We start from the raw sequence: 10,522 nt of genomic DNA, 5'->3' as shown, positions 1-10,522 counted from the left end.
ATCAAAACCAATCGACGGAGGGCCTCGCGTCCGAAGTCGTTAATTTTGATGAATCTGGATAACTTTTGCCGATCGCATGGTCCAGTACCGGCGACGCATCTTTCAAATGTCTGCCTTATCAACTTTCGATGATAGTTTCTGCGACTACCATGGTTGTCACGGGTAACGGGGAATCAGGGTTCGATTCCGGAGAGGGAGCCTGAGAAACGGCTACCACATCCATGGAAGGCAGCAGGCGCGCAAATTACCCGCTCCCGGCATGGGGAGGTAGTGACGAAAAATAACGATACGGGACTCTTACGAGGCCTCGTAATCGGAATGAGTACACTTTAAATATTTTAACGAGGAACAATTGGAGTGCAAGTCTGGTGCCAGCAGCCGCGGTAAATCCAGCTCCAATAGCGTATACTAAAATTGTTGCGGCTTAAAAGCTCGTAGTTCAATATGAAAATCCTATCGCGGTGCTCTTCAATGAGTGTCGAGATGGGCCGACAATTTTACTTTGAACAAATTAGAGTGCTCAAAGCGGGCTCAAAATGCCGCTTGAATATTTCGTGCATGGAATAATAGAATATGATCTCGGTTCTATTTTGTTGGTTTTCAGAACTCCGAGGTAATGAATAATAGGGATAACTGGGGGCATTCGTATTTCGACGTTAGAGGTGAAATTCTTGGATCATCGCAAGACGAATATCAGCGAAAGCATTTGCCAAAGGTGTTTTCATCAATCAAGAACGAAAGTTAGAGGTTCGAAGGCGATTAGATACCACCCTAGTTCTAACCATAAATATGTCATCTAGCGATCCGCCGACGTTACTACAGTGGCTCGGCGGGCAGCTTCCGGGAAACCAAAGATTTTGGACTCCGGGGACGCTTCGGCGGGCGCGGTTCGAATATTCGCGACGCGCGTGCGTCTCGTGACGCGCTCATGTCGAGTGCGAAGCGAGTCGAGATCACGTAACATAATATTTTGTTACACACAGAGATCGTTCACGTATTTTCTAAATATAAAAACTATTACCCTGAACGGTGGATCACTTGGCTCGCGATGAAGAACGCAGTTAACTGCGCGTCATAGTGTGAACTGCAGGACACATTTGAACATCGACATTTCGAACGCACATTGCGGTCCGTGGAGAAATATCCAGGACCACTCCTGTCTGAGGGCCGGCTTTAAAGAAGGCATAAAAGAATACGACGACGCCGTCGCTGTATACTGACAACACTGTTTGCACGCCTAAAAAACGTGTAAAACGAGTGACGGTCTTCGGGCCGGGCTCGGGTGAACCCCGCCGGGTTGCCGGGTCCCGCTCGATCCGTTCGAAAATGTAAAATAAGCCGCAACGCGTGGTGATGTTCGCGTGCAACGCCGTCTCCGCCTCACGACCGACGTGGGTCACGGAGACGGGCGCGGCACCGGGGCGCGCTCGTTCGCTGTCACACGCGGATATCTCGTGATTAATTTTAATTAATCTTTGCAGAGTTCTCTATGTGAAAGGCGTGCGTGGCTGCGCCTTCGGTTCGCGTCCCGTACGCTGCACGTGTTATTTCGGCCCGATGTGAGCGTGCAAACGAGTAGGCGGACTCGACGTCCGACGGGCGCTTCGATCGCGGTACGTGCGCGGGTCGACGATACGTCGTTAAGACTTATTGGCGGCGCGCGCACGACGGTGTCGCTGCGCTGACGGATATCGTGTCTGCCTCATACTTTTTATCGTTGGCCTCAGATCAGGGAGGATCACCCGCCGAATTTAAGCATATTAGTAAGAAACTAACCAGGATTCCCTCAGTAGCGGCGAGCGAACAGGGATAAGCCCAGCGCCGAATTGAGTTATGAATTCAAACAGACAAAATTGAAAGGCGCAACGAAAGTGAAGGCGCGCGCTTGTCGAGCGCTCAGGGAGGATGGAGCGTTGATCGTCAAAAATCGATATCTCGCACTCGTTTCCAATCAGCGAATGCGGGCGCGCTCTGAGCACAGATGCTGGGACCCGATAGTGAACTATGTCTGGTCAGGTCAAAGTGAGGGGAAATAGGGTATAGGGGCGAAAGACTAATCGAACCATCTAGTAGCTGGTTCCTTCCGAAGTTTCCCTCAGGATAGCTGGCGTCGACTCGTAACAGTCTCATTCGGTAAAGCGAATGATTAGAGGCATTGGGGCCGAAACGACCTCAATCTATTTTCAAACTTTAAATGGGTTAGAACTCCGGTCTGATGACGGTGCCAAGTGGGCCATTTTTGGTAAGCAGAATTGGCGCTGTGGGATGAACCAAACGTAGTGTTAAGGCGTCTAAAAAACGCTCATTGGACACCGGGCCTGGTCGATGCTCGCGCGTGTCTCCATCGCAAGGTGGTCTCGCGCGTCGCTGAATCCGGACCCACGTTCCGGCGTTTCGCGGATCTTCCTAGCCGTAAGTCCGCGTCGGTTTCGTCTCGTGCGAAATCGGCGCGGTACTGTACGACCGCCGTTCAACGGTCAGCTCAGAACTGGCACGGACAAGGGGAATCCGACTGTCTAATTAAAACAAAGCATTGCGATGGCCCTCGCGGGTGTTGACGCAATGTGATTTCTGCCCAGTGCTCTGAATGTCAACGTGAAGAAATTCAAGCAAGCGCGGGTAAACGGCGGGAGTAACTATGTGTTCGGGCTCAGGAATAATATCTGGGACTGTATTAAGGTTTCCTATAATCGCCGGTTTTGGCTCTTTAAATAAATGAATTTATGTAGGCACTTGCAATCAACCAAGAATCATGAGGAAAGAAGTAAATGCAATCCACTAACCTTTGAACACTCCCACGTCACTCAGGTGGCGGCGGCGCAGCAGCTCCAACGGTCCTGACTCTGGTGTTCCAGGTGAACGTCACTGGCGATCGCAAGCTTACAAAGTTTTATATGTAGACACTAGTATTGAACGTCAACACTAGACTTGATGATCACTGGTTACTCAGGGTAAACACGGTTTACATAGGTAGTGCTATCGACCACGCCCGAGCAAAGATCAATTGTCTCTGTCCGCTTGTCAACCCAAGCGCGACTTGTGTCATCGGATATTGGAGCACGTACAACTACCCTCATGATTCCTAATAAAAATCAGCAAGTACCGTACATACCCCCCACCGAAATCATTGTAATGATTTCCAGGTAAAGGAAAATTAAAGTATTTATTTATGTATTTAATAAAATTAGAGTCATCTAACTCTATATAAAAAAAGTATAAAAAAAAACTTATGTAATTAGTAAGATAATAAGAATTATAAAAAGTAAATTATGACTATGGATACCAAATAAACTTAACCTATTTATGTAACAACAATACCTAACATTACAAATGTTAAGTTTTAAATATTTAATGACGAAATGGTAACGGACATAACTTATTAACTGGCCGCTTAAAACAACGATTAACTGTCCGGACACTGACTACGCGAACGTCGCCGTCAGGACCAGGAAACGTTTCAATGACTCTACCTAATGGCCATTGCAAAGGGCGAGTTAAATCCGATTTAATTAAAACAAGGTCACCAACCTTCAAATTAGGTGGGGATACATGCCATTTTGACCGTTGTTGTAATGTGTGTAAGTAATCATGTGACCAAAGTTTCCAAAATGATTGTGAACATTTTTGAATATATTGCCACCTAGACAATAAATTAATAGGAACATCCTCTAAATTGTGCTCAGGCACTGCGAGCAGGCTCTGGCCAATCAAAAAATGTCCAGCTGTTAAAACTTCAAACTCGTTTGGGTTATCTGAAAGAGAGCAAAGCGGTCGTGAATTCATCACGGCTTCAACTTTGCAAAAAAGTGTTGACAATTCCTCAAACGTGAGGGACTTGTCACCTGCGCACGCAATAAATGATATTTCGCCGACTTTATGCCGGCTTCCCAAAGACCTCCCATACTGGGGGCGCTTGGAGGGTTGAACTTCCATGTAATACCTCGAGCTGAACAGCCATCAGAAATAGAAGTTTTTACTTCGTTATTACTAAGAAATTTAACGACGTCTTGTAAGTGCTTGTTTGCTGCTACAAAATTTGTACCGCAATCTGAGTATAAACTTGAGCACAAGCCACGACGAGCGGTAAACCTATCTAGACAGGCTAAGAAGCAATCCGATGACAGATCAGTGAGGACGTCAAGGTGAACTGCTTTTGTGGAAAAGCAGACGAACAAACAAAGATATACTTTGTATAACTTAGCGTTACGCCTCTTGTGCTCTTTTACGTTAAAGGGTCCACCAAGGTCAACACCAACGTGATGAAAAACCTTATTGGGTTCTAACCGAGGCTTAGGTAACGTCCCCATACTCGGCTGAGCCAACCGTGGACTACACTTGAAGCACGTGACGCAACGTGGGAGAACGGAGCGTATGACACTACGAGCGGATACGATCCAGTACCTCTGACTAATTATACCTTGTAACGTACGAGGCCCTACATGTAAATAATTACGATGGAAATGTTCAATAATCAAAGTTGTAATGTGACTACGTTTAGGTAAAAGCAAGGGATGTTTACGACTAAAAGGTAGACTTGCCTGTGAGATTCTACCCCCCACCCTGAGGAACCCTGCTTCGTCCAAGAATGGAGATAAACTTTTCAAGGTTTGAATTATTAACGTATTATTTTTAAGTGAATTAATTTCGTTGGAATAAAATTGTTTTTGAGTTAATTTAATTATAAGGTTATGTGCAGAATTTAATTCAATAGTTGTCAAAGTTTTAAAATATCTATCACAATTTTTATTACGTGAGTTGTTAATGAATCGCAAGCACCAAGCGGTGACGCGCTGCAATTTATTAAAAGTTGAAAATTTTAAAAACAATTCATGATCCGACGGTTCTTTATTACTCAACAAATTAAAACTCTCCGTATTTGATTTTAACTCTAAAATATCAGTGTCGTCCCTAACATAAAATGTGGTAATCGGCCACTGTTGAAAGTCTCTCGTGAGCCATTCTGGTCCATGCAGCCAGAGCTGTTGGTCGGCGAGGAGGGCCGCGGGTGCTGTGCCGCGCGAGCACACGTCCGCCACATTCTCGTCGCTACTAACGTGATACCAGCAGTTTGACGGCACTGCTTCGATTATTTGGGCAACACGATTGCTAACAAACGTTTTTAATTTGTAAGGTGGCGTTTGCAACCATGCAAGTACGACACTAGAGTCTGTCAGAGCTATGATTTTGTAATTAAAATTGTTATGGTTTTGTTTTAAAAATAATATTAATTTTGATAATAAAACACATCCCATCAACTCTAATCGTGGGATTGAAAGAGGTTTAATTGGAGCTACCTTAGTTTTACAAGTGAGCAGCCTAGTTTTAACAGCGTTATTCTTGTCTACGCTACGAACGTACAGACAAGCCGCATACCCGCGCGTCGAGGCATCACAAAACGCAACTATCTGAACGTCAGAAAAGTCCGTTATTAATAAATGACGCTCAATGCGGAGCTCAGACAAGGTTGACAAAGATGAAATAAACGTTTTCCATCTCTCACAAAGATCAGACGGCAGGGGTTCATCCCAGCCTTTGCTAAGTTTCCATATATCCTGCAGGAGGCATTTAGCCAAGAAAACACACGGTGCTAGAAAACCTACAGGGTCAAAAATGCTTGCTAATAATTTTAATACTGAACGTTTAGTGAAAATATTATCTTTTAAATTATATTGAAACGAGAAACAATCGTCTTTTGGATCCCACTTTAATCCAAGGATTTTTAAAGAAGACGCAGAATCCCCATCAAAGTTTATAGACGCGCACTGGTCAACTCCAACCCGAGCGAGAAGCTCAGGTGAGTTGCTCGCCCACTTCCGGAGTGTGAACCCACCGCGCTGCAATATGTCGATAACGTCATCTTGCAACGTGCAAGCGTCTTGCAGCGTGGGTGTAGATCCCAGAAGATCGTCGAAGTAAAACCCGTGCAGCAGCAAGCTCGCTGCTCGCGGGTGTCGCTTCGCCTTGTCGTGTGCCAGCTGACGTAACGTACGCACAGCTATGAACGGTGCACTACGTAAACCGTATGTATTTGTTTTTAATTCAAATATTTGTATGGGCTCATTAGGTGACTCCCTCCATAAAATGTGTTGGTATTTACGCTCAGAGGGTCTGTTAGAACGCATCTGTACATTTTTGTAATATCAGCCGTAAAACAAATGTCATAAAGTCTAAAATTGATTATTATTTTTAAAAGATCTTGCTGTAATTTTTTGCCGATTAAAAGGTTGTCATTTAATGAAACTCCATTCGAAGTTTGAGCTGAGCCATCGAAAACGACTCGAACCGGTGTAGTTGTGCTGGCGGTGCGAACCACTGGATGATGCGGAATAAGGTATTGACTGGGCTCGTCCCCGGTGTACGGCTCCATGTGACCCAGCTGCTGGTACTCGCGCATGAAGGCTACGTACTGGTCGCGGAGACCATCGTCCCGGGCGAGGCGGCGCTCCAGCTGCAGCAGGCGGCGCTCACGCAGCAACAGCGGGCACACGTACCTGCCAGTTGCGTCGCGATACGTACGCGATGAATATATATTTTCCGCTTCTTGTTCTAGGGGATCTGGAGGTACCTCACACGGTGAGGCTTCAATCTCCCAGAATCGCCGAAGACAAGTATCGATGACGTCATCGTCCTTAGTGTACGACACTAAGTTTGAAGTCATAGAAACGCTTAAATTATTTGAAGCACACGGTACATCAAGTCTCCCTGTAATTACGTACCCAAATACGCTACTCAACGCACACGGAAGGGAGGGACCGAATACGATTCGATTTCCATCATAAATGTGTGGAAAAACGTCTCCCGATAAAATAATATCAATTACAGAACGTCTGTAAAAGAAAGGCTCCGCTAAAACTAAATTATTATATTTTTTAACAATATTTTCTGAAATATTAGAAGTGGGTAAATCAGAAGTTATTTTTGAAAGGATTACGGCATCTATTGTGAATACCGGATCACAGTTATACCTAGGTTTTAGTGTACATGTCGTCATACCATACGTTTTTACATTTTCACCCGATAAGCCATAAATATTGTAAGGACATTTATAACGTCTTAAACCTAACCGTTCTAAACAATTTATAGTAATAAAGTTAGATTGTGCGCCTGAGTCGATTAACACACGACACGGCTGCTCCTTACCGAAAACATCAACAACGTTAACTATAGCCGTACCTAATATAACGGAATATTGTTTGCTATCTGATAACGATGAGTGGCAGTTGTCATTTCGCGAGTGCATGATTGACGCGTCAACAGGCGCGGGCGGCGCAGGGAGAGGGTGCCGGCCGGCGGCCGCGGGTGCACTGCTGTTATAGTCGACATGTAACAGAGCATGGTGCGTTTGTCCGCAAGTGTAACATCGAAACTCGCTGCGGCACTCATCAGCTGTATGATTTAGTTTTAAACAATTATGACAAATCCCCAAAGTATTAGCACGGCTAATACGCTGTGTTGGTGTCAGTTTACGAAACTTTGTACACCTAAAAATCATATGATTTTCGTTACAGTGAAGACATGCATAATTATTCAATTTGTTTTTGTTGTTCGTTGTTTGAGTATAATTTTTACGTGAAGTTAAGTTTTTATTATTATTAGTGTTTAAATTCAAATGTTGTTTGTTACGTTGTGTGCCATTATTTTGTATAATTATATTTGAAGTATACGTTTGTGAATGTTCCAATACTTTAACATGATTTTGCACAAAGGATATTAAGTTTTCATAACAAGGAATTGTTGTTTGATCAATGCTTTGCTCAAATAATTTGCGAGTATTTTGATCAAGTGATTTTAACGCAATATGGCAGATGACGTAACTATGAAGGTTAGGTATATTATATGAACAAATTGCCTTGTAGGAATTTTCAAAGATTTCAATAAAATTATTTAGACTTAAAGGAGATTCTTTTAAAATGGGTGGAAAAGTTAACATTTTATCAAGGTATTTACTAGCCAGCATACGTTGATCTTGGTACTTATCAAGTAGGGCTTTCCATACCACATCATAGTTCGATGATGTAATCGGTACACTTTTAATAACACTGAAGGCAGAACCCTTAACACATGACAACAAATAGTGAAACTTATCAATGTTTGATATGCCTTTTTGGTTATGAACTAAGGAGCAAAATGTCTCATAAAAGGTTGTGAAGTTTTCTATGTTTCCGTCAAAGGAGATTAACTCAAGTTTAGGTAACCTAGGACGACTATTTATTTCGGTTTTAGATGAATTATCTGACGAGTTATTTTCTGTTTTTAAGTCAAGGTTTTTAACACAACTTTTGATTTGGAAGAATAAATCATCAAAACTATCTAATTCACTAGAATTAAACTGTATTTTAGGATTTAACAAAACTTCTAGTTCAAATATATTAATTGTAACCTTTTCATATTTCTCGCGAATAGAATTAATTTCAGAGGCACGAAGTAAAAACATGTCGATGTCTACAGATTCAGGATTCGAACATATTTTCAAAGAAGTATCGTATAGTTTTTGAACCTGAGAGAATAGTCTTTGCTTAACTGTATTATGAGTACAAACTCTGTGACGAATATCTTGTTCGTCTCCTTCGACTTCAACTTTCCTGCGGGTCGCCATTTTAAGCGACGCAGTTACAATATTACGTAGGTACCAAGTTAATATTATTTAGTATAAGTATTAATTATTAAGGATTTTACTAAGTATTAATGTTACAAATAAGTAAGTTTATCAACGAAATGAATTACGTATGTGTAGGTAGACTAAAGTATCTACTTGTAACAAAAGAATTAAGATTTATCTGTAACTAGACCGATTAAATAGTAATATTAAAGTTAAATCAACGTATTCGAAGGACCTATAAGAATGAAATGACCAAAATCCGACTACGTAGGCCAATATCCGGCTCGAAGGACCAATGTTCGGGCTCAGGAATAATATCTGGGACTGTATTAAGGTTTCCTATAATCGCCGGTTTTGGCTCTTTAAATAAATGAATTTATGTAGGCACTTGCAATCAACCAAGAATCATGAGGAAAGAAGTAAATGCAATCCACGAACCTTTGAACACTCCCACGTCACTCAGGTGGCGGCGGCGCAGCAGCTCCAACGGTCCTGACTCTGGTGTTCCAGGTGAACGTCACTGGCGATCGCAAGCTTACAAAGTTTTATATGTAGACACTAGTATTGAACGTCAACACTAGACTTGATGATCACTGGTTACTCAGGGTAAACACGGTTTACATAGGTAGTGCTATCGACCACGCCCGAGCAAAGATCAATTGTCTCTGTCCGCTTGTCAACCCAAGCGCGACTTGTGTCATCGGATATTGGAGCACGTACAACTACCCTCATGATTCCTAAAAATCAGCAAGTACCGTACACTATGACTCTCTTAACTGCTGCAACGCGCTGATGCGCCCGGAAGCAGGGCCCTAACGGGCTGGAGAGTCCGAGGTGCTCCACGGGGGGGACGGGGACGCCAAAACATCCTTTCAGCCGTCAACGGCCAGAGAGCTGAACCTCGCTGCGTTCCCTGGCCTTCAAGCGAGGAGCATGCTCTACTGCTAGGTCAACAGGCTTGCCTGGAGGCTGGGCGGGGAGTGTGCATTATCACCAGCTGTATGATCCACGCCACATAGCGGGTGATGCATTGGGGGTGAGCCCCCAATGAGCTCCGATGGGGTGCCCGTTTACGGGTGCTCGAGTACAGCGGTCCTTCGGGAGGAGCCTAGCGAAAGCCGCGTACGAATCGGCTGTGAAGGGTTAGCAGCCCCCACGGCCGAAAAATCAAGAAAAGCTATGTCAAATAATGTGAGCCGTACCACGGCACTGGATTTGACCCGAGGAGTCAGAGAGCATCTCGATTATAAACCCGGACGCTGAATCTGGTTGATCGCCGAGCAGTGGTCATCTCCAGTTCACGTGTCCGATTTGCACAAGACCATTCACAACTGCTATCGGGCTGGGCGTCCATAAACGGCGGGCCCACCCGGTGCATTCGAACGCCGAAGCCGCCCCTACAGATAGGGTAAAGAGGAGGTGGAGCCATGAAGAGTTGACGATGTTGGCGCGTACTGAAGCGGGATTAAGTGTGGAGACCGGGAAGTGCACCAATATTATCCTGGCGCCTCGTCTCTCAGGTATCAGAAGGACTGTGAAGGCGATTAAGGGCCAAAGGCGCTCCGCTGCGTACAAAAGCAAAGTGCTCGAGTACGTAGGGGAGATACGGATTGCGGCCACCGTCAGGGAGGTGGAGCTGTCCCGCGAAGCACCGACGCCTGCGGAAGACCAGCCGACAACCGACTCTAGAGTGCAAACCACTGACCTTGATGACCCCTTCGCCGAGTTGACTTCGGATAGGCCAGACGCGTCGGAACTGCTTCCAAACTACTCTGTGAGAGGGAGGCGAAACGGATTTTTATTATTCTTGAGAGTAGGAAACACAGTTGAGTATTTACACCCCGGAACGGGGCGTAATATGTACTCGAGTGTCCGCGTAAACGGACACCCCATACCGACTAAAACCTCCTCTTTGCTGCTTGC

The 10,522-nt window shown here is 44.5% G+C and overlaps 1 non-coding gene across 1 annotated transcript; it reads left to right on the top strand.

Moving 5' to 3' along the window:
- The first annotated feature begins 1,018 nt into the window (after positions 1–1,018).
- On the top strand, positions 1,019–1,170 carry LOC126979662 (5.8S ribosomal RNA). The gene has a single exon (XR_007732861.1). It is a non-coding gene; the product is annotated as a 5.8S ribosomal RNA (ribosomal RNA).
- Positions 1,171–10,522: the final 9,352 nt, after the last annotated feature.

Source organism: Leptidea sinapis, chromosome 3 (assembly GCF_905404315.1).
Source record: "Leptidea sinapis chromosome 3, ilLepSina1.1, whole genome shotgun sequence".
NCBI lineage: Eukaryota > Metazoa > Arthropoda > Insecta > Lepidoptera > Pieridae > Leptidea > Leptidea sinapis.
This window is presented reverse-complemented; position numbering and strand designations above follow the sequence as displayed.